Genomic DNA, 23,821 nt, shown 5'->3' on the forward strand with positions numbered 1-23,821 from the left:
CTGGGGAATTCTGGGAGTTGAAGTCCACACATCTTCAAGCTGCCACGGTTGAGAAACACTGCTCTAAACTGTCAAGAATACCAAAGGAAGAGATGTACCAATCTAGAGGCAGGGAGATCTATGGGCTAGGTCAAAAAAGTCAAGATGGCAGCTAGAACAGTGCAATCAAAGCTTGGCAACACACATAAAAAACAAGCAGAGCTTTGACTGCACTGTCCTAGCTGCCGTCTTGACTTTTTTGACCCCAGCCTGCAGACACCGCACAGCTGCGGCACATCATTTTACGAAGCAATGCAAAGAGATCAAATTCCTCCAACATGTGTGATGAAAATACGCTTTTGCAATTCAGGGGCTTCCTGGTTTTAGAGGCATGCAGATACATCAAAGCTTTGTACAGATATCATAGAGCACTGCGCTGCGGAATTCTACCCAGACACGTAACTACTTGAATGAACGAAAAATAATTTATTTCTCATTTTGCTTAAAGCCAGGATAGGGACTTGTGGTTCCCAAACCCTGGCTTTTGATCTTGGCTTGTAAAGAAAGCAGCGTGCCAAAACGCTGATTCAACTGCATTAGCATTTTAAATTTTAATTTAATTTAATGTGCTGAATGTGTATGTTAAACGACTCAAGGCAGCATACAAGGGAACTTGAAACCATTACAACAGGGTAACCCACCCCAATCTTTAAGGTGGCAAAGCAAAAGGGATTTAAGGTACAAAAGATTCACACCTAAGCTGCATTTAATTGATTTAATGTAGTATACATTTAATCAGAAAAGCGCTGGCCCCATCTCTGGAATGTGGCTCTCGCTCATTTGAAGTTCCAGACTAGCATCGTTCGGGGCTGAAAACCTTTGCTGCTGTTCTCTGGCAGCAAACCCTTCCTCGCGAGCCGGCTGCGTCCAGTAACACCCCTCTCGTTCAAAGAGGAGCAAAATTTCCAGAATCCTGGCTTACTGATCTGTGTGAATGTGAACTGCACATCAACCGAAGGATTTTTGTTGGGAAATCAGAACTTGGGGTGGACACCGATCGCGATGCAAGAGCACATCCCAATTTACGACTCCAAACAGCCTGGATTTTTCTCACTTTTCTGCCAAAAGAAACCCATTAAATTGCTAGCAATTTTGCCTGGTCATGGCAACCTCCTATTCTACAGTCCCTGGGATCTTCTAAGTTTTGACACACTGCAGGATAACACAGAAAAAAAGACCCACCCTGATTACACCCGCTTTTTAGCACGGCTGCATTCGTTTCAACAGCAGGCAACGTGATGCGAGCCGAAGAGAATGTCAGCATTTTCGGCAAAGGTTGGGCTTCTAGAAGAAGAACGGGTGGTGCAATTCAGGGAGCGGTTCAAAGCTGGCAAAATTTACGAGAAGGATCCCAACTCATGATAATGTGACAGCTGGATTTCACTTAGCTTGGTGAATGAACCCACTTGTCTGGATTTACACAATACACCAAATCAGTGTTTTTCAGCCTTGGCAACTTTAAAATGGGTGGACTTCAACTCCCAGAATTCCCCAGCCAGCCATGCTGGCTGGGGAATTCTGGGAGTTGAAGTCCACCCATTTTAAAGTTGCCAAGGCTGAAAAACACTGATTTAAAGGAAAGTTTAGAATCCAGGCCAGCTAAGGACCGAATTCTGTATAATGTAAGACATCTTTTGATGGATCACAGACTTCGCCGCTCCAATGTGGGGAAAACAATGTCTCAGTAGCACCCACTCAGACTAAGTTTTTCACCAGTTCATTTCATCTCAACCCTGCCTCGACCCCATGTGCCAGCTTTCTCCAAAAGAACAAAACAACTCCATTTCTCCATTGCAGACATCAATAAAACTCAGGGCCTCCCTAAACCAAACTCTTTCCTAGGAAAACATGATGCCCCCCCAAAAGGAATGTAAAAGGAAACACACTGCTAAGCCAAGGGTGAACAACCTGCACCCTGTATGCAACCCCGTCGGCCTCTAAAAAAAAAAAATCACACAGCGAAATTAAGTCGCTTATTGCTGTTTTCCAAAGACACCGCTGTTCTTGTTGTTGGCAGCCAGGGCTAAAATGGGTGCAACTCTGCCGAGCGCAACGAACGTATTTCAAGTGGGAAACTGTTCCCAAATTGTCAAGCCTTTTCCACGGGTGCCATCAGTGCCAGCCATGGACTTGGCATGCTGAACACAAACACATCTCAACTCCTCCTAGAGTCACTTATTCAGCGAGATGGGCAGCGTATAAATTTAATTAAAAATAATAATAATAAACATCACATTTGTCCACCCAGCACTGGAATGCCAGGCTGTCTTGGCACCACTTTTGGGTGCACAGAGAAACTTCATCCCTGAAGGATTCTGGTCAGGGGGAGGTTTCTGGCCAGCCAGCTCTACCTTCCCACTCTGGGCTGTTAAACCTGCTGGGGAAGATTCCTCTCCAGCCCAGGTGGGCAGGACCGTGAGCCTTCATCCAAGCTGATATTGCCACCTCTGACTGGCAGGAGAGCGTCTCCCCCATCACCTGATTAACTGAAACCAGTCAGGCTAGGAACCAAGTGCAGGGCAGAGATAAATCAAACAAGACAAACTTCCAACGGTCTGCCTAGTTCGGGGCACGCAAGTTTTCTGGTCATGGGCAAAGCACAGCGATCTCCTGCCCGTATCGGAGATATACAAAGGGCTTCCGCGTGGGCCCCGGTTTAAGACTTAGCCCCAGGGGCAGATGCAGCTCACGTGGCTTACACTGAGCACAACTGTGGCTTCACGCGCTGACTGTACCTGGCACTGATATCTGAAAACCCAGGTCTGAAAGTGGGGCTCCCAAGCAGATTTCAAAGGCAGCACCTATTTTCCTGCAAAACTCAGAGATGTAACCACGATGCAAGGGCTGAAACGACAGTGCTGAAACCTTCACAACCGTCTTCTAAGGACAGCCGCTTATTAATATTGTTGTGGCTGTTGTTCCCTTTTTGCAGACGGAGTGGCCGAGGGGAAGGGGTACGTGGGACCCTCACAACCTGATTTGCACAAGGCCCGCTCAGTGATCGAACTGGGTGAATTCTCACAATGCAGCGACCCTTGCCAAGCTGTGTGTGGAGCCCCCACTTCGGAAACCCTCTCCGATCCTCTGCTCCAAAAGGGACGGTGCTTGGCCCAGATTACGGGGCAATCTCTGCAACCGACATTCATTTCTGCTCGGGGGGGGGACCAAGCCTTGCAAACAAGCCTACCCTGTACTTTCAGCAAAGCGTTTTCTTCAAGACACGCGCCGAAGCTCTCTTTCTCCTGGGCCGATGGTTGGGGGAGCTCGTGCTGAAAGGGAGAGAGATTGAGGGAGGGAGGGAGAGCGCGGTGGTGGGTGCAGAAGTGGGGGGAAGACCCTTTCTGGGGGGAATTTAAAACAGACTCTTGGCGCAATGCCAACCCACCATTCCGGACCAGGGAATAGAAGGCAGGATTTCCTCCTCAGAAGTCGTCAACCTTGATGGGGCCATTATTCAGACTTGAAAGGGGTATGGCAACAGAGCACAATTTTCCCTAATTTGGTTGCATATCTGTGAGGGTCAAAGATGAGTTTCTGGCTTCCATGGTCACCAAAGCTTGTGTGGGCAACATCGCCAACCGCTCGTGGCCCACGCGTCCTACTGCTGCAGGGGAACGGCCCAATGCCTGCATCAGCCCCACCCTTGAGAAAAACAGGGCTTCCTGCCTGGGGCGGATGGGGCCAATTCACGCCGGCCTCTTTGCCTGATCAGTGCCAAATCTGTTGGCGACGGGTTGCCCGCGATCTTGGGTTCCTCACCGTCGCACTTGATTGCAAACGTCACTGGATGTTTTACCTGCCCAATCATCAATCACCGCTTGGGCTCTTTGAGAAACTTGCCAGACCGTCTAGCTAGATTAAGCTGATCTGGGTTCAAGTTCTCCCCAGCTAAAAAAATCCTCGGGGAGTTTGGAGAAAGCTACTTTAGAATTTATCCTGCTTTGGACTTATTAAAATAAATGCAAGAGGAAAAGTTCTCTGGAGAAAGGCGAGACTGAAAGAGTTTAAGAGAGATTTAAGTTTATTCTCCCCTTGCCCCCTTTAGACAATGTGCTTAACTGGGTCAGCCCAAGGGTTCATTAAACAGTCAAAGCTGGTTAGTTTTGACCTGCTTTGTTGCTGCGGCTTGATGACCCAGCCCCTTGGTTAGTTTATGATTCAATGTCCTGTGCAAATCAACCATGTGGAAGATGTTAGACATGCGGGATTTGATTGGATTATAAAGTTTTAGGGGTGGTAGCTTTGCTGAAATGTTTTATTTCTTGTTTTTGTGTTTTGTATTGTGACCTCCAGAGTCACAAGATTGAGATGGGCGGTTATCTAAATTCAATCCATCCGTCCATCAATGAGTTGTACTAACTCAACCACAACATACGCATTTTTGATAAACAGAAATAGTTTGCATGTACAAAAGACATCCAAACATTTATATTTTTGTTTCCAATTCTGCCCAACATAGTTTCAGAAACATTTCCCCAAAATATAACCACACTTTTGTACGTGATTTTCATGCATCCATGCATTTGTGCACAGAGGTCTCCATCTCATTTTGTTTTTTTTTAATTTATATTGTCAAATGGCACTCAGAATTACTCAGAGAACTGTACATATCAAACAATAACCAAGTTTCAGTTTGTGTTTTAGTATGGAACTACAAAATAGATCAGAGGGAATTCAAACCTAAATGGATTTCGTCCATATCTCAGGTCCAGATACCATAGAAATCCAAGTTTCACTCTACAAGAACTGCAGGAGAAAGCTGTGTTGGTTTGCAAAAAATCAGAAGGAATCTGGTAATGCCTTTTCAGACGAATAATTTTATTAAAAGCCAGCAGCTTTTGTGAACTGCAGCTCTCTTCAGAATTTTCCACCAGAATTGTTTTTCTTGTACAATTCTTGGGAACGTGGAGCTGAATGTTTTCCCTAGCAAAAATCCGCCACCCCGTTCTCTCCCAGGCACGACATGGGTACAAATGTCACATTGCTTGAGAGGTGTGCAAAAAATTAAAACCACAAAAGAAAACATGGTGTAAAATGGGAAGAAAATCACCCTTCCCTTCCCACAACTATCGATTCTGGAATATGTTTTGGAGGACAAAAGAGAAGAGACACCGAATCACCCACACCCTCGGTCCAGCCTTCAAAAGTTCTGAAATCACCATCCATAACCCGGAGCAGTGTTGGACTGCAACTCCCATACTCTAATGTGATTCCGGCTGGGAACAATGGGGTTGTCATCAAATCTATCTGGAAGGCAGCTAAGATGGGACAAGCTGGAGTAGGTGGCCTCATCAGATCTGATCTCTTCAATTTCAGGAAACTGAGGATGAGAGATGCTTTTATCCTCCAACACACCACATTAGTGTGGCGCCCGTGTGAGGTTTAAAAATGCCCGTCCCGGCATGCGTTAAGAGGTTGCCTCTGAAAGAAGAGGACAACTTCTTCCCCTTCTCTTTTTCATGTTTTCTCTTTCACTTTTTCAGTTCAGGAATTGATTGGTGCAGGCAAATGAGCGAGATCTGTTGTTCTGGCATAGCGCAGTGATACCAAATGATATCAGCAGCCTGGAAATACAGATTATTTCTGCGTTTGTTGGGCAGAATAACCACTCTGGTTATTGCCCATTTGGAGAAAAAAGGTGCCCAGCAAGAAAAGGAGAAAAGTGGAATGGGGGGGTGGAGTGCAAAAAAATATAAAGGAGGGACATCAAGAACAAAAGAAAGGGTTATTAACAAAAGGAATTTTAGATAGGTTTCTCACACCAACAGCAAAAATATATAGGCGGGGCTCACACCACATGCAAAACCGTGAAACCTTATTTTTAAAACCACACAACTGCTCTGCGCAAAGAACATGGTCTGCCCGAACCAAGAAACCATATTCTGGCTTTGCATCACAGCCAGGTTTGCCCGTCGGACATAACATGGTTGGCATGCCTGGTTTCAGCGAGAGAGAGGCAGCTGTAAGCCAGCACTGTACAGTGCTGTAGCAATTGGAGCCAGTGAAGACATGCGAACGTCAGAACCCAAACCATCATACGGTAGGAGCCAGATCTACCCAATCGGTCCTCCAAGGAAAAGAGTCAGAAGTACAGAGTGGCTGAAAACACAAGGCGTTCTACGAGAGAACTCACTGCCAGACTTGGCAGCGCAGGAAACCACTCCCCAAAGCTGATTGGCCGCAGCGCCGCAGCCACGCCCACCCCTGCTTGCTTGGCCAATGGCGGCCGAGCCATTGACATAATAAAGCCTTGTTGCCAGAACCTTCATGGTGAAAGAGCTCACAATCCTTATCGTGGACACGTTTGCAAGAAATGCGTCTGTCTGAGAAAGCTGCGCGCAGAAGAGCCCAGATCTGGAGAAGAGTGTGACAAAATAAAGCATACATTTTAATGCAAAATTTTAAAAAAAATCAAATTCCACAAACCGAATTTGGTGGATTTGCAAAGATTAAAAAATAAGAGAAACTGACAACTAGAGATTTGCCGATCCCTAGTTGCTGTGAGTTGCATGTCTGCTTCTCCTACTTCTGACTTTGCAAAACATGATGCTGGTCTAGGAGACTTCATTTCCCACCCCACCCCCCAAAAAAGCCTCCTTAAGTCAGAGATGACCCCAAAACAGGCAGGCCAAGAAGATGTCCGCCTGCCCGCCCATGTTCCTGGAAAGGCCAACTCATCTCTAGCCACAGGGGCACCTTCTGGGGGAGAAGCCCTCTCGCCTCTCCCTCCCCACTCGCAGCAAAATATCCGGCCGTCTACCGTGCAATTATGTTCAATTAATCCTCAAAAGGCCTCCTTGCTGGAGCTAAAGGAAACACGAGCCCTCTTAAAAGAGCAGCCGCGGAAGCTCTGAGGGCTGCAACGCCTTCCCCACTCCCTGGAGAGAAGCGGGGGGCTTAAGGGGTTGCAACCCCAACAAGGCTCTGGAGACACCCCGTTGCGCAAAGCCATTCCTTTTTGAGCCCAACTTCCAAAGCTCCCGGGCAGAGCAGTTCCGGGCAGAGCTGGCGGGTTTCGACACAGGATGGTGGCAAAAGCCGTGTGTGGGAACCATCAAGATTTCTTTCCTGCCCCAACAGGTTTATTTGGGAGGATTTACAGCCAGAAATTCTGGAATCCCTTCTGAGACTGCCACGCGGAAGGCAGCGCAAAGCCGAGAGGAGATGCTTCCCTCTCTCGGGGGGCTCTCCAGAACTTCAACTCCCGGGATCCCAGGCGCGACCCCAACCCGCACGGAGGGCAGATTTAGGAAGGGCACCTTCCCTGCCACGCAAAGTCCCATTTTGCAGGAGTTAGAGACACCACACCCCCAAGGGCTGAATCTCGCCCCGTTTGTACTGGAAGGCGACAAACATCACTGATCTTAACCCAGCCAGTGGTTCCAGTCCGCCCTTCCTGTCCCATGAAAATAGAGGACCGTTCGGGACCGCACCAAAATTCTGCAGTCCTGGGTCTCCCTCTCCCTCTCACACACACACACATGCACGAGCACATACACACCCAGCTTTGCCTGCACGCTGCTCACCACACTGGAGGGGGACTCTAATTTTCGGAGGAAGGCACTCCACCACGCCAAAGCCAAGGCACCCTGCAACCGGTTCGCCCACCCACACGCTCTCCGGCTCTCTGCTTGCTCGCGAGACAAAGATCTCGCCCAGGCACCCCCTCCCCGTCTGCGCAAGCCTCGGGCACAAGCCGGCTACCTGAGAACTTGACCAGACCTATCCCGCTGCCTTTGTTGCAAAAACCTGCCCCGGCTTGTTAGTGACTGAAAGGGTGGCATTTTCTGTGCAGCAGGAACAAGATTTCAAATCGATGCTCTTCCTTCCCGCCCACTCATGACGGGGAGTGAGGGAGATCCGGATGCGAGCAGCTCAGGTAGCTATTGCCCACCTGGAGCGCCGGGGCTGCGCAACCGGGGCTCCAGCGCTCCCGACGGCCCTTCTGCCCCGCCAGATTCTCACCGTCCTGCCCCCGACGCAGCACGTCTTTGCCCCAAGTCCCGCGGTCTTCCCATCTTTGCAGAAGTTTCCCGAGATCCTCCCCTCTCCTCTGGATCCTGCTGGAGGCACCTTCTCCTGGGCCTCCATATTTGGGCAAAAATCTTTCTCCATGAAATCTTGCCAAATCTGGTGTCGTTCCCCCATCCTGGAAGGTCGCTGAAGGTGTTGTGTATTGTTTTTTTGAAAAGGACAGAGCCAGAAAGGGAGGCAGAGATTTTAAAAGTACCTTCTTCTTACAGAAAGAGAAGCAGGCCCACTCAAACAAATTTGGAATATGCAAGAGAGCGGTCTGGCATTGCCCTTGTTTTCAGGCTGGCACCTGTATGTCAGCCCTTCAAGGTAGGCCAGGTCAGGAAACGGACACCCCCAAGAGCTACTGGAACTCTACTTTATTGTTAAAGGGTATAAGAACTGAATCTTGAAAGCCTGACAAAGATTCTCCCCCCCCCTTTTTTTTAATGAAAGAGAATCAAAGTGGGGCAATCTTGAATTTCTTCCTCGCTCCTTTCTCCTTCCAGGGCTAAGCTGGGATTCACCTGATGGCTACTGGATTCTTTCCCCAAAATTTCTCCATACTTTTCTACGCTATAGAAAAAAAATATGATAGCAGAATGGCGCCTCCAGGATCAGAGGCAGTCTATCTTGGACGACCAGAGCACATCTGGCTTCCTTGTCTGTGGTTGAGCATGTTGTGCAAACCCACTTGCTTTACAATTCAATGCACTGTGCAACCCAGAACGTGGTAAATTAAGTTACCAAATTAAACCTCACGTTTCCAAAAAGGTTACTCATTTTGCCTCGGCTATCAGGAAAAAGCTTGGTTTTCCTTAGCGCCGTTTCAGAGTTCTCTTCAGATCTCAGCGCTGTTTGATTGAGCCCCACCTATACGGAGGGCGCTGGAAAAAATAATATTTTAGAAGTGAAGTGGCCATCTTTTGTCCCAATCACATCCGCTAAACCGTCAAGGGCAGCCCACGCTAACAATGCCCCAAGAACATCAGATGCCACCCTCTCACCCTACAATATCTCCAACCGATAAAGCTTCTAAGCAAACTTGCCACGTGCCCAGAGTGCGTTTCCTACCCGCTATACCACGGCCATTAAGCCAGGTGGGCAAACAGAGACCTTTCATCTGAAACACTTGGCAAAGTTCACCCGCCTCTGGACTCTACGCTGCCTGGGGACTGAAAAAGGGGGCGCGCCCTATGTCTCTTAAGCAAAGCCAGGAGAAGCCAGAGCGAGACACGGGAATGCCAGAAGAGGAGGCTTCCCACTGCACCTCTGGATGATATACCGTAAGAAACAAGACAACCAGGGTTAGACGCTGGATTTCTGCTTTGTACCCATAACTCACTGGTAGTTTTCTCAACACATGTTTAGTGCTGGTGGTGGTGGTGGTGGTGGTGGTGGTGGTGGGGACACTGAATGCCTAGATCAGTGTTTCTCAGCCTTGTCCACTTGAAGATGTGTGGACTTCAACTTCAGCCATGCTGGCTGGGGAATTCTGGGAGTTGAAGTCCACACATCTTTAAGTGGACAAGGCTGAGAAACATTGACCTAGATGCAAAAGAATACAATCTGAGCCCAAAGGTTTTTTCAGTCTATTTGATCAAACTGAGCATGAAATTGATCAAAACACCAAAGGCCCATCTTGAGTCATCTGCAACTTTCCTTCCACCTGTCTGTCTGTCTGTCTGTCTTGATTGATTGATTGGCAATTAATAAGGGATACAAACCGGCCTGCTAGTTCGTCAGCCGCGATCGGAGGTTTTCGGGAAACTGAACAGATGGCTCCCATTTCTGCCTTTGACCTAAAACGGAGGAAGATTCATAACCTTCTCCAAGGAACGTGCCGATAAAGAGCCTGTTTTAGGTCCAAACAAGGAGATTTGCGTTCACACATTCCAAAGTGCTCTGTTTTCCTGGAAAGTATGGATTTTACAGGAGCAATGACTGCAGGAGAACAAGCATTAATTTTTTAACCCTGCGTCACATCTGAACCTGCAGCCAGAGCAAGGTCTGGGGGACTCTCGTTATAACTGCGGCTGTGTTTTTGGGAAGGGTTTGTGGGGGGGAGGAAGTAGGGCAAAGCCAGCAAAGAGTTTGAACCAGGAACGTTGCAACCCCTAAAGTTTCAAACAGAGGTTCCTATCCTGGCGAATATATACATGCACCCATGGCTTTCTGCATTCCACTCCATGCCCTCCCCTGAGAAACAGTGATTTCGGAAACATGTACAATTTTGCACACTACTGGGGCGGGCAGGAGGAACTGGTTAAGCTAGTTATGGGGAAGGGCAAGGAAATTACGCACTCCGCGGATGCTCTGGCGATAGGAAATCTTATCTTTGTCAAGAGTTTTTTTAAGCCTGGGATTTCACTAGGCATTTCCCCCAAATAGTTCCAAACCTATAGTAGGAGCCATCAGGACTAGGAACTTGCCAAGTTAAAATAAATACAGAAATTTATTTCTTTATTTCTAGATTTCTCAGCTCTAAAGTTCCTCTTTTTTTCTTTGCAGCAGAATCATATTGTTCTTACTGGCGTATTTCTACAGAATAAACTCAGGCCCGTCTGGGCTGTACCATTTCAGATGACGGGTGGCAGTTTGTTTTACTGACTGCCTTTGGCACAAACGCCCCTCATTGTCTGAATCGGCACCTAGTGAGCTTCATTAGCTGAGTTTGATAGTTTCTCCCTTTGTTCACTCACCCCTCCGTGTTCTTTGCCACCATTAATGGCCTCCTAGACTTAGCCAACCTTGTCTGGGTTGGCCTGGATAGGAGACCACTAAGAAATCTCAGGAAAGAAGGCAAGACAGAGCAACTGAAAAGGTATCCAAGAAGGCAGCAGTGACAAACCACTTCCATACATGACCAAGAAAACTGAAGGATGTGTCCATAAAGTCCCAAGAATCAGCTCACCTCAAAGAAATGTTTATCTGACTTGTTGAATTTTGGACTGTAAGCTCCTTTAGGCAGAGACTCCCTGCAAAGCAGCATGCATGGTTGAGAAGAACGGTAGTACAGCATAATATGAATGGTAATAATAATTCAAACCGATCCCAGTTTATACAATAAAAATAATACTTAATATGCACAGAATAGAAAAATAGCATATTGGGGAGAAAAACTGAACATTCTTCCCTGAACTGCTAGCTTTCTACAGGCAGAGGAGATTCTAGGGGTGCACTTATGGAAAGGCAGGCTGTCCTTGGCTTTGCCCTTCCTCACCTATGACAGAGGCAAAGAAAAGCTATTGGTTTCAAAGCTTAATATCCTCAGGAAACAAGCAAAGTTTTCTTTTGTCACCCTTAATATGGACATAAGAAAAGAAAAGAAAAGAAAAGAAAAGAAAAGAAAAGAAAAGAAAAGAAAAGAAAAGAAAAGAAAAGAAGGAAGGAGGATCATGCAGGGCACAGTTCTTTACACACCTTCAGCAAACTTGTGAAGTTCCCAGAAATATCAAAAGAGGATTGCTTCCTTTATAAGAAAAAAAGAATTGTAGTAGGGTTGGTGAGGGAATAGACGCCGTTTTCAAAAGTGCAAAGTGGATCAGCAGGTTCAGAATTCAGCAGCCTGAGAATCCTCAGTTCTTCTTTGCGTTTTTGTTTTCATCAAGTTTCTGGTCCCTATGGTTGCTAAGACACGCTTGCAGCCATAACGATGCAAACATATCCTTTTATTTGAGCCTAGTAAAGGGTGCTAAGTAAGATTCTTTGTGTCTAGGGGCAATGTTTTTCACCCTTGGCAACTTTAAGATGGGTGGACTTCAACTCCCAGAATTCCCCAGCCAGCAATTCCCCAAGTCCATGCATCTCAAAGTTGCCGAAGTTCAGAAACACTGGTCTAGGGGGTCTGGGTGGCATTCAGTCAAAGCTAGGAGAATCTGAATAATGCCAAAAATTTTAAAAAGAAAAGGAAGTTCGAGTATTAACTTTCACAGATCCCAGAATTGGACATGGAAATGATTTCTAATCCTTGCCTTATGACCATTCGTTTAGTGATGGTTCGAACTTATGACAGCACTGAAAAAAGTGACTTATGACCGGTCTTGGCACTTATGACCATCACAGCATCCCTGCGGTCACACGATCAAAATTTGGGCACTTGGCCACCAGCATGTGTTTACAACGGTTGCAGCGTCCTGGGGTCACGTCATTGCCCTTTGCAACCTTCTCGGGAGGCTTCCAACAAGCAAACTCAATGGGGAAGCCAGATTCATTTAACGACTGCGGTGAAAAAGGTTGTAAAATCGGGCACGACTCCCTTAAGGACCGCATCACTTAGTGACAGATATTCCAGTCCCAATTGTGGTCATAAGTTGAGGACTACCTGTACTACAGTACTATTCTTATTATTTAAAAAAAAAACTGGCAGCTTTTCTCCAAAGCAACATCCACAAAAATCTTGGACAAAGATTCTGGACAAGCAGCAGTTTTGCAACGTTTTCAGAATTTGGTCTTGGCCTCACGTGGGTCAACCTCGTGCCTACCAGAGCCCCCGCCCCGCTTTGGGAGGACGGAGACAGGAATCAAAGCTCCAGAACATCTTCTCCCAAAGTCCCAACCGTGTCTTTGCCACCAGACCACAAATTCAGACATTTGGGGCTCTCACCACTGAAGCCCCCTTCCCTTTTAGAGGGGGCAACCGGGAAACTATCAAGTTGGAAGGGAGAGACTCGATTTCACAATCACAGAAGATGCACCAGCAAAGCAAATCATTTTGCCCCCAGTTTTAAAAAAGATGCCAGCACAAGGGGCCTCGTTTGACCGCAAACTAATGTAACCTCCGAGTCTCCTTTTTCCGACTGTGCCCTCAGCAAACCCCCCAGCAGAAAAGGAGCAACAGCTGAAGGACAAATTAACGCAGCCTGCTTTGAAGAGCAGGACAAGAATGACAGTGCCGGAGACCTGGTTAGATAAAAGAACCCAAAGCCCGGGCAGAGCATGGCAGATTTTGCAAGCTCCCCCCCCCCCGCCCCGCAACAAACGGACCAGAGTGAAGGGAGAAAAAAAAATCCAGAAAAAAGCCCAGGAAGCAGAAGGCATGCACAAACGTGGGAAAAAAATGAACGTAGAGGAGAAAAAGGGCCCTAAAAACGCAAAAGAAAATTCTCAAAGAGGGGAGAGAGAAAACGAAGGGCAGGAACAATGCCCAAGAGTGAAAGGGGAGAAATCCAGTGAGGACGAAGGAAGCACCCAGGACTTTCTCCGTGCAAAGGACACCTTTTGGCCCTGCTGGCCCCCTTTTTCGGGTCCAGCCCTTTCAAAAGCCTCAGCAAGGCAGGCTGCAGGTTGGAATTTAGCAGCAGAAATCATCTCAAAATCACCGCGCGTGGAAAAGCAGCCTGAAAGGCTCCTGCTTCACGTTTTCTCTTACATGCTAGCCTTCTGCCTGCAGCGGCTCAATGGACGGGGATGCACGCTTCAGATGCCGAGCCACGTGCAGCAGCCTGCTGGAACCAACACATCAGAGGCCCCATTGAAGCCAAAAATCCTCTGGTTTCTGCCCTCTCCTTTGCCAGTTTCAAGCAACTCTCCTGCCATCAGCTCGGGTCAAAACCCAGCGTCCAGCCTTCTGGCGCCAACCGAGAATTTCATCATTCTGGAACAAAGGACGAAGCCTCGTTTCATTCCGTTCTCTCTTGGACAGAGCAGGACCCACTGAAAAGAATGGGGCGCGGGAACAGGCTGAAGGCGTCTGCCCACCCAGCCCGTCTGAATCCCGTTTCAGAGCCCGCCATGCCGACAGAGTGGAAAGCCGAAAACCTGGCAACGCCTGTGCCAGCCAGCCTGGGCGGCCCGCCACGGAGGAGCTAAATGCAAGACAAGCAGCCGGAGAATTCATGCGCGGCGTTCGAAACATCCAAATAAACTTTTGTGGCCATCAGCAGAAAGCCGCGAGGGAGTTGGGGCCCTTGGCCCAAAGAGAAACGAGGCAGTTCCAGGCCGGCAGCAGGAAACTGGGTGGAAACCAGTGGCAGAACATGACAGGACCAGCATCTTCCAGTCTGTCCCACCTGAAAGAGGATTACGTTGAATTCCTCCCTCCCCTGGGCCAGCTCCGCACAGGAAATGCAGAACAAAGTGCGCCATTCGGGGAGGGGGCCACGAAGCCCTCTGGATGACCAGAGCAACCTTGTAGGGCAGGGAAGGATCCGAGTCTCCTCCTACCAATCTGGACTCCAGCTCCCCTAATCCCCAGCCAGCCAAGGAGCTGAGGACTCCAGACTGGGAAAAACTTCCAATCCATTCCCTGCTGCTGCTGCTGCTGCTGCTGCACAAATGGGGGGATTGTTGCCCGATTGTCAGGAGGGCACCAGAACGCCCCACCCGCATAGATACAATCCCATTCCAAACAAGTCACCTGCCCTCCCTCTTAGAAGAAGTCTTTGCAAGCAAAAGCCACCTGCCCTGCAAGGTAGGCCGCTGGATTGCAAAACTATCTTACAGTCTTGGAGAGCAGGGCCCATCCCGTTGCTGAACAGGTGACCCAGAGGTTGGAAGAAGAGAAAAACGTGCCTCAAATTGGTAACATTCCAGTAAAAACATGGCAATACTAGGCCAGTGTTTCTCAACCTTGGCAACTTTAAGACGCGTGGACTTCAACTCCCAGAATTCCCCAGCCAGCTGGGGGCTATGCTGGCTGGGGAATTCTGGGAGTTGAAGTCCACGCGTCTTAAAGTTGCCAAGGTTGAGAAACACTGATCTAGGCTAAAGTGTGTATCTTGTTCCTAGTTCAGCGTGTTGTCGAAATCCAGCTATTCTGTTGAGACAGAATAGGATAGGTCAGTTTGGACAGGGCACGTGAGTCCAGCCACCGCGTTCTGTGAATTTGGTTTCAGAAGATTGCACGAAGCCAGCCTCCCTTCCCACAAAGACCCTCATCCTGGACTTGCAAGGGGCCTCGCTCTGCAGCTGGGCCACCCAACCCCTTCTCCCGAAGAGTGCCCCGATCAAACGGCAGTGAGTTTCCCCCACCTCATTTTGCACCGAATGTCGCGCTTTGATCCCCACCACGAGCCATCTAAGCCCTGCAAATAAAAGCTTCCCATGGGTTGGGTTCGCACAACACGCTAAGCTAAAGCGGGAGTGAGGGGTTCATGGCTCAGGATGTTGTGAGAACGCAGCCCCGGTTTTAGCCTGCCACACAAACCATGCACGAACCGGAACACGTTGAAGTCCGCTCATTTTAAAGTTGCCACAGTTGGGAAACACTGCTGTTGCCTGTTCTGTTTTATCTTGACTTTCTTTTGAATACTTTGCTCTTCCGGTTAGATGTAGCTTTTTATGTATATTTTATATATCTCTCATTTGGGAGTCGGGTGGCCTCTACATTAAATAAAAATAAATAAGTAAAGATAAACGCAGCCACTGTGTCCCATTAACTCAGGTAGGGGTTCAACAGGTTGCGCAATCCCAGCCTTTCTCAGGCTCTCTTTCTTTCTCCGATTCCTCCTGTGCACCACCGGTTTGGCTAAGCCGGGTTTCGGGAGTCCTGTGAACCTGCGCGCCCGCACTCCGGCTCCCTCGCCTTTCTCAGGGATTCCCTCGACTCCGGCTCCCGTCCCCCCCGCCGGTTTCCCGAGATCCAGAGCCCCCCTCCCGCTTTTGGGAGCTGGCCTCAGCCCTTCCCTCGAAGGCTGCCGCTCGGCCTTAGTCAGTCTTTCCAAGCCGCGCATTCCAGAGGGCTGGCCGGGGCCCAAGGGCGGGGAGGGGGCGAGGTGGGGAGGGGGAGCGCTTCCCCGCCCGGAGGGGCCAGCCCGAGCGGGGACCGAGCGCCTTCCCCGCCAGCCGCTCCTCCGCCCGCGATCCAAATGAACGCCAGTTGCAAAAGGAAAGGCGGGGAGAACTGTGAGGAAAGCGAAGCGGAGCGGCTCCGGGCGCTGGCTGAACCCGAATGAGAGGGAGGGGAGGGGAGGGGGCGGGCGGGGTGTGCCGCTTCGCCTTCCCACGGGACCGCCCGGAACGTCCCTCTCTCGACGCGGCTCTTCCAAAGCAACTTCCAAGGAGAGTCACTCCGGCATAAACAGGCGGAGGGGGGCTAGAGGCGGCTCTGCAAATAAACTGGGGGTGCGAGCCCACTCAGCCCCCCTCCCGCAAAAGCTGGCCTCCTCCGCCACTGGCTTTTCCGCACAGCTGCCAACCTGCCGCCGCCCCCATCCGCACCTCTCGGGCGAAGGCTAACCGGGGCCACACCCTATCCTGAAATGCACACGCGGAAAAGCTAGTCCGAGAGCCGAGGGGAGTCCACGCTGGGAGCAAGCTTCGGGGCGCCCCGCGGGGCTCCCCCATTTCCTTGGGAATCCCAAGAGGTGCACGAGGAACACCCCTCCCGAACCGGAGTCACTCCGGATTAAGCCAACGCCTTGCCTTCGCAGCAGCCACATCAGCTCACGGCCTAGGTGCGCCTGCACACCCCGTCCCTTCCAGCTCCACTTCGCTCGGGGGGGCCCAGCCTTCTTCGGCCAGGCGCCCACTCCCCCGAAGCTCCCAGAAAAGGAATTCCCACCTGTGCGCTCGCCCTGCAGTGGGGGGGGGGGGCTTGGCGTGCCACCCCACCTGCTTTCCAAACCAAGAACGGGCGGGGGTCCTTTCCCGCTCCAGACTCACCCACCCGAGCTGGGGGAGGGGAACGAGCACGTCCAACACCTACGGGGAAGGACGGGCGCAACAGTTCCCCCCCCCGATCCGTCCGAAGTCTGCGGGGAGACCCGGAGCCCCAGCTGGGACGAAGCCTCTTGCCCGGGCCGCCTCCCCGCCCGGCTCCCAGCCACCCGCCCGAGCACCAAACTTTCCCACCGGCTCTGCGCGGAGAGCGCGGGGGCGGCTCGGCGAACCGTCCGGACTCGTCAGGGCGGTGCCCGGCGCTGGCAAGGCGGGGGGGCGCCCCTTTTCTGCAGGGCGCGCCTTCTTTTCGGGAACGACCGCCCGGGCGCTTTGGCACGGGGTGCCCGAGGGGGCGCCCGGCCGCCCTTTGCAGAAACGCGGGGGTTCGGGGGGCTCGTGCCGGGCCCCGCGGCTCTTCTGCTGCACCGGGGCGGGGGCGGGGGCGGGGGCGGGGGAATTGGCCCGGAGACGCGCCGCCAGCCTCACCTGTGGGTCCGTGGCTTTCAGCTGCCCAGCACGGCCATTCCCGGCGACGCCCCGGTGTAACGCCCCAGACCCCGAGCCGTTCCTGGATTCCTGGAGGCGGTGAGCGAGCCCTGGCGAGCAGGCGCCCGTCCGAGCCCTGCCGCGGGAGCGAAGCGAGTGGGGCGCTCCCCGCCCGGCTGGAGCTCTTGTAACTCGGCCCGGGATGGGTGTGACTGCGTGACTCCTCTGCTCGGCCCTGCCGGGGAGGGGAGGGCAAGGCAGGGGAGGGGAGGGGAGGGGAGGGAGGCGGCGAGCAGAGAGCAGAGGAAGGAAGGAAGGAGGAAGGAAGGAAGGAAGGGAAAAGGTAAATGACAGAGAAAAAAGGAGAAAGAGAGCAGGAATAAGGAAGGAAAAATTAATGGTAGAGAAAGGGAAGGGAAGGGAAAGGAAATGGGCAAAGGAAAGGAAACTCTGTTAAGTACTTTTTTTCTTTAGGCAACTTCAAGAACTTTCATCCTTAACTGGCAACCCAAGAAAAGAGCAGGGCCTTTGAAAAACAAACAAACATGGAACTAAGCAGCCTTTCCCTGCAATTTCCCTGCCCACCAAATGGTTTTCAAAGGTAGACTGCTTCTGATGCTGGGGGCTCCACTCCGCCATCATCGTCAATAGCGACTGATGCCTCCTCTTCCTCAGGCCTCATCAGCAACTTAGCTCTCTTTTCCTGGAGTTGCTTTCCCCCCACCACCCCAAGAAACCATTGCAAGATCGAAGATGACCCCAGCCCACACTGTAGCTGCAGGTGAGTTTTGGATACCTGAGGGGGCATGGCCAGAAGGGGCGTCCTTTGTCCACTGAGAGCCCTCCTTGGATGTGGGGCTCCCTTGGGGAGAAGGGCCAAGAGTGCTAAACCAGGATGTTCATTCCAACTTCATGGGAATGTTTCCTGAAGAAGTGTCACTTCTCCAGGAGCCAGAGATTACTGAGGTCGCCCCCACCCCATTTCAGTTTGTATTCATGAGAGTGCCCCCCACCCCATCCAGGCCCTGCCAAGGTCAACATTTCTAAAGCTCAAGCGTGCAGCACCACTAACGTGAAAACAGGACAGGCAGGACTCCTGGCGCTGTTCACACAGCACCCTTAGCCAGGTCCCTCAAAGATTAAGCAGCTGCATTTCCACATATATCTGGTTTGTTTAAATTTGGATTCAGGTTTGCGGGGAGTTAGCATATGTGCAAACCCAGACCACTTGGTTAGTTTATGGTTCAAGGTATTGTGCACACCCGGAACGTGAATTAACTTAATAACTGAGTTAAGCGTGTTGTGTGAACCACCATGGAATAGTTCAAGCCTGTGTCCCCCTACCTGGTGCCCTCCAGAAGCTTTGGGACTGCAGTTCCCAGAATTCTCAGGGGCTGCTGGATGGGGAATTCTGGGAACCACCATCCCCACCTATATGGAGGCTGTTCGCTCATTTTTATCACATCCCTTTGGGTCTGTTGTTGCTCAATCCCACTTCTTCTGCCATGTATGATCTACAGGCAGGTGGGGTTGTTTTCCAAAGGGGAAATAAAAATACAGGCCACGTTCACGTGCAAATGGTTCGAAGAAAGGCGTAAGGGAGCCGTGCTCTATAAATCACTCCTCTTCCTCCTACCACCCAGCCTTCTCATACGGAGGCCTGAAATCTTGTGTCAAGGAGATCCATAAGTTAACGAGCAAACGTGGGTGGGACCGTTTGTCCAAGATTTGACAGATTTGAATGTCTCCTCTGAGAAAGAGGTGGAAAAGCAATTTCATCATTTCCAATAGCAAACAGAGGCGCTCAATGCCAAAGATTTTATCAAAGGGAACAGCTCTGGGGTTTGCAAGAACCTTAAAAAAAAAGGGCCCTCGGCCAGAGAGTTGCCTGGGATCAGCTCCTCTCCCTCAGCCCAACCTAACTCACAGGGTTGTTGCAGTGAAAAACGGAAGGGGGACCACCATGCACGCTGTCTTAACCTCTGAGTGGCTTTTGATCTTTGATGAGTTCATGGAAGCAACCTGATAACTTTCTTGATAGGGTTACCGAAGAATCTGCCGCTATCTTCTTTAGAAATAGTCTAGGCAGCAGTCCTGAGATCTCCTTGTGGTCTTCCATCCGAGCCCTAAATGGGTCCGAACCTGCTTTCCTTTCTCAGCTTAGCCAAGATCAGCTCAGCTGCCACAATGTGGCATGAGATGTTATTTATGCAGTGCCCAACGGTGGTGCTGGCCGCCACTGGGGAACTCATTGCCACTAGATGCAAGCCACAAGTCGTTTCAAGCTGAAAAAGAAAGCGGAGCCGTGCCTGTGAAAAACAAGCAAACAGCGGATCTCCCCAAAAAAGAAAAGGAAAGTTCTTGCGGCACTCAGAGGAAGGTTGTGTGGCCTGGAAGTGGGTGAGCTGCGCTTTTGATAGGAGAAGGTGTTTCCCCAAAGGGCCAGAGGGAAAGTTTAACTGTAGGAAATACTGCTGTGAGGAGGAGATTTACCAACCACGAGCTTCCTGCTGGTTGCTCAAGAATGACGGCGCTTCACACCTCCTGCAGACCACAACAACAGGCCCCTTTCTCCACCCCAAAGACCTGTTGCCCATTTGCCCCTGTAAGTACCCATCACGTGCAACTTCTTTTTAGCTTTTAAACGTCCCACAACACGGCGATTCCCGGCTTTCGATTGCCCCCCCCCCACTTCCCCGCAAGAGAAAAGAAGTTCCAATAGAGGTGGAAGAAGATGTGTAGCTCAGGGTTGAACTGTGGAGCCCTCGGGGTTCTCTGAGCTTGGTTCTTTTCTTGCAAACGTTTCATTACCCGGCTAGGCACTGAAGATGTGACCCAGCCGGGTAATGAAACGTTTGCAAGAAAAGAACCAAGCTCAGAGAACCCCGAGGGCTCCACAGAAAAGAAGTTCCCAACACACACTTCGGGGAAGGGGTCTCCCCCTCTTCTCTCCTTGGACGTTTCCCCGAGCTTTCCAGCTGGATTTTTCCTTGCTAGGGTTCCCAAAGCCTCCTCGGACAATGGCACCCCCCCCCGTCACCCCTCTGCAGGTCAAGATGCCAATGCTTTAGCCACCTGGATGCAGGGAGGGGTGCCCGGAGAGAAAAGCGCCCACTTTGCAACCCACGAGTCTCACATTTCAAGTTCTGGAGTCCCTAAAGATGAATTATTATTATTATTATTAATAATAATAATAATAATAATAATAATAATAGGAGGAGGAGGAGGAGGAGGAGGAGGAAGAGGAGGATAAAAATGCCAAATCCAGTCTAAACATCTGTCTGACTGTGTGACCAAACAAGAATAAGAATAAGAATAAGACTTCTGGACTCTCCAGGTTAGAATGAGCAGCAGTCAGGAAAATCCAGTGGTAGAATATTTAGAAACCAAATACGATTCTGCATCATTTGCTGAGGACCAAGAAACAGCTGGCAAGCAAGGGCACAATGGTCTGTTGGGGCTGAAACATGCTATAAATCAGTGTTTTTCAAACTTGGCAACTTTAAGATGGGTGGACTTCAACTCCCCATGGCTGGCTGGGGAATTCTGGGAGTTGAAGTCCACCCATCTTAAAGTTGCCAAGTTTGAAAAATACTGCTGGAAAATGCGTTTTCTTCACTTGGTTTAGGGTTCAGCGGGATGTGTGAACTCAGCCCTGAGCACTGCAAAAGAGGGAGGGGGAATTCTTCCATTTGCTGTTCCTTTTCCTCCCTGTACCCTCAGATTCCTTGTCCTTTCATGCAGACCGGGCAAAGTTGGCTTCACCAACCTAGTCTCTAATTACCGCTGAAATTTGGCTCTGGAATCAAACGCCCGAGCCGGATTAGAGTCCGGATGCCGAAGGAGGGGGCTTCTGAACCGGCTGCGTCTCAGTCAGGCCAAGCAGACGGTCGCCCGGCAAAGGGAGACCCAGCTTTCTCTTGAGATAATGTTGGGTTTGGGAAGCCAACTCCTGCAATGAGCCTATGCACCACCACAGGAGGGGTTTGAACGAGCCTCTCTTCTTCGCCCCACCCCAAAATTTCGGGGAGAATCGAAAGCAGCAGCAGCAGAGAAGGTGAAAGGCCAATGGGGACTTTTTCAGGCCAAAGCACGCCGTCTTTTGGAACTCACTGCCATAGGATGCAGAGATCCCTGCTGGATTTATTTATTTTTTTAAAGAAATAAGCCAGACTTTCTCTGAGCCCGGACTATCCAGCTATACCAGGGCCAGGATCCCCCAAATGCCCAGCGAACGTGGTGAATTGCAAACCGAGGATGCGCAGGATTGTTAGGGAAGGAAGAATTCAGCAAATGCACAGAGAAAACCCAGAGGAAGCGGTCACTTAGTCTTGGCCGTGACCATGAAAGGAAGCTCCCGTGTGCAGAGGCAGTCTATCTCCGTAAGATGCCAAAGCCAGTGACAGAGGAGGAAAACCGATGGCCGGCTTGGGAACGCAGGAGGCTAAGCCTGCCCCAAGGAACGGCAGGGAGAGGTATACTGCTCCTGAGTCAGGAGGCTCCACTAAGCTGCCCCACCCCATAGCTGCGGAGAGCTCCACCCCTTTCCAGAGCCACTTCCACCCCAGCTAAGGCCCTTCCCCGCCCTGTTTTGGCAGGATCCAGTTCACATTGGCAAATCGTGTCCCCGTCCTTGGAAGAGAGAGAGGCGCCAGAAAGCGAAGACTAATTGCTACCTGCCTTGCGAGATATTTAATTAGAAGCATCGTTATCCAAGTCTGCGAGAGAAAGGGAGGGAGGCAGGGAGGGGAAGGCCTCCAAAGCGAGTGCAGGGAAACCTTAGGACGCCCCCCCAAACAAGAGGACGAACGGAGGACAAACATATGTTTAAAAAGTAAAATCCAGCTTTCGGCGGAGCTGGTGCTGATGACAGGCTGAGCGCCCCCCCTCCCCGGCATCTCAGCCCCAGCTTGTCTCCTGGCCGCCCCCCCGAAATGTCTTGCCTCCCACGCATCTCCCCCCCATCCCTCCACCGCTTGTCTCCTTCCCCACCAACGTGTCAGAAGCTGCATCTTTCTCTCTGCTGGTTACAGTTAAATAAACCATGGTTTAGGACAATCCAGTCCCATGTTATAAAATTCACCCCCAGCATGGTGATCAGGTCAACATCTTTCCGGCTGGAAAACCTACACTTTAATAACACAAGGCTGAGATTTACCAGAAAATACGCTCTGATTTTTTCCCCCTGTTCATTTGGACTTTGCTTACCTACCCCACTACGCCATGATGGGCGTGGCGTGTGGTGTGAACCCAGCCATCAGCTGATGGCCTCATGTGCTGGGGAAAAGCCAATGCTGGTTTGTTCAATAAACAAGGTTAACCAAAACATGGGTTAATGCATGACTTGAGGCCCTACAGGCCTTTAAAGTAGGAGGAGGAGGAGTGATTAAAACCAGGCGCAATCAAAGTAAAGTCAAACTTTTGGGACTTCTGTCCATGAAACACCCCTCAAAGCCCAGAGAGTTTATTTTTAACTACTGCAGTTTGTAAACACCACTTGAATGTTGTATATGTACAAGTTGCTCTATTTCAGTGCAAATTAATTGAACTGTTTTCATTCCTGCTATTTTACTTCTTCCTCTTCTTCCCCTTCCCCTCCTCCTCCTCCTCCTTCCACAATTAAAAATCGAACAAGCCATAACTGCCCAGACAAGACGACAACAACAACTTGGGAAAAAAACACAACCGGGACTCCGCAGGCCTGGGAGCGCAGCCACGTCTCCAAGGACTTTTCAGCAACCCTTTCGGGGTTTCGCACCACCGAGAGTTGAATGGCTGCGGTGGGATAAAGCCCAAGGCCTGAAGGAGCCGCGGCACCCCTCGGCCCGTCAGCGCTGGCAGCCTCGGCTGGGGGGCATTGGCAAAGCGGATGGTCCTCGGGACGGACGTTGGGCCAGCCCAGCCCTGCCTTTGCCAGCTTTGCTCTGCTTCAGAAACAGCATCTGCTTGTCTTCTTGGGGAAGAGCTCCTGCCTCGGAAACTCCGTCTGGCCCAGGCTGGGGCAAAAAAGTCAGGAGTCTGGTGGCACCGTTGCCACTCACCAATTTTTTCTAAAAGGCGGAAGCTTTCGTCAGCTGCCGAGAGCTGGCTACAGCTCGTGAAAGCGTCTGCCTCTTAATAAAAAGCTTCTGCCTCTTCATAAAATTAATACATTGAATAAACCACAAGTATCTAATACTTGCATGTATTTATTTGGTTTATTTATTGATAGTTCAGTTGATTTAGTATTTATTAATTTTATTAAGTACCGGCTTAATAAATAACACCTAACAATGTAACAACGAACAAATATTTAATAAATAATATATATTTATTTGGTTTATTGATTGATCGTTTCGTTTATTTAGTATTTATTTAATTTAGATTTATAAAATATACACGGAATACATAATACCTAATAATGTGTTTAATCAGTAATAAATTTCATAGAATTTCATAGAGGTGCCTTTTAATGATCATAGAAAAAATGGAGTTATGCTGTCACCACAGAGCAAGAGGTAAATTTATAATTGTACTTATAACTGCTGTAAAGAAAATCGGAAGCTACTTCTTGGTATCTTTTTTCTTTCTTTGCTTTTGCACCGTTAGCGCTTTCTTTGATTTTCTTTTTCTCTTTTTCTTACTCTGTATTAGTTTCTATTCTTTTTTATCTCCTTTCTTAAAAGTTCTAGTGAAATTATAT

General features: G+C 49.9%; 1 protein-coding gene and 1 long non-coding RNA gene across 4 annotated transcripts in view; one reads left to right on the forward strand and one right to left on the reverse strand.

Annotated features, from left to right (window-relative positions):
* AHNAK (AHNAK nucleoprotein) overlaps nt 1-17,278 on the reverse strand; it is a 61,850-nt gene extending 44,572 nt beyond the window's left edge. Inside the window, exon 1 of the mRNA XM_088151131.1 lies at nt 17,140-17,278. The gene's annotated coding sequence lies outside the window, so the exon portion shown is untranslated. The remainder of the gene's footprint in view (nt 1-17,139) is intronic.
* Nucleotides 16,249-23,617, forward strand: LOC112542145 (uncharacterized). Of its 3 annotated transcripts, none has more exons than XR_015797990.1 (3): nt 16,249-16,448; nt 17,614-17,920; nt 22,775-23,617. It is a non-coding gene; the product is annotated as an uncharacterized LOC112542145 (long non-coding RNA). The 3 variants fall into 3 exon arrangements; XR_015797991.1 differs by lacking the exon at nt 16,249-16,448 and adding an exon at nt 17,112-17,238; XR_003085995.2 differs by lacking the exon at nt 16,249-16,448 and adding an exon at nt 17,445-17,482.
* The last annotated feature ends 204 nt before the right edge of the window (nt 23,618-23,821 follow it).

The sequence above is a fragment of the Python bivittatus genome, unplaced genomic scaffold (assembly GCF_059951505.1).
Source record: "Python bivittatus isolate LINGU-HERP-01145 unplaced genomic scaffold, Pbiv_v1 ctg000660_np1212, whole genome shotgun sequence".
In the NCBI taxonomy this organism is placed as follows: domain Eukaryota; kingdom Metazoa; phylum Chordata; class Lepidosauria; order Squamata; family Pythonidae; genus Python; species Python bivittatus.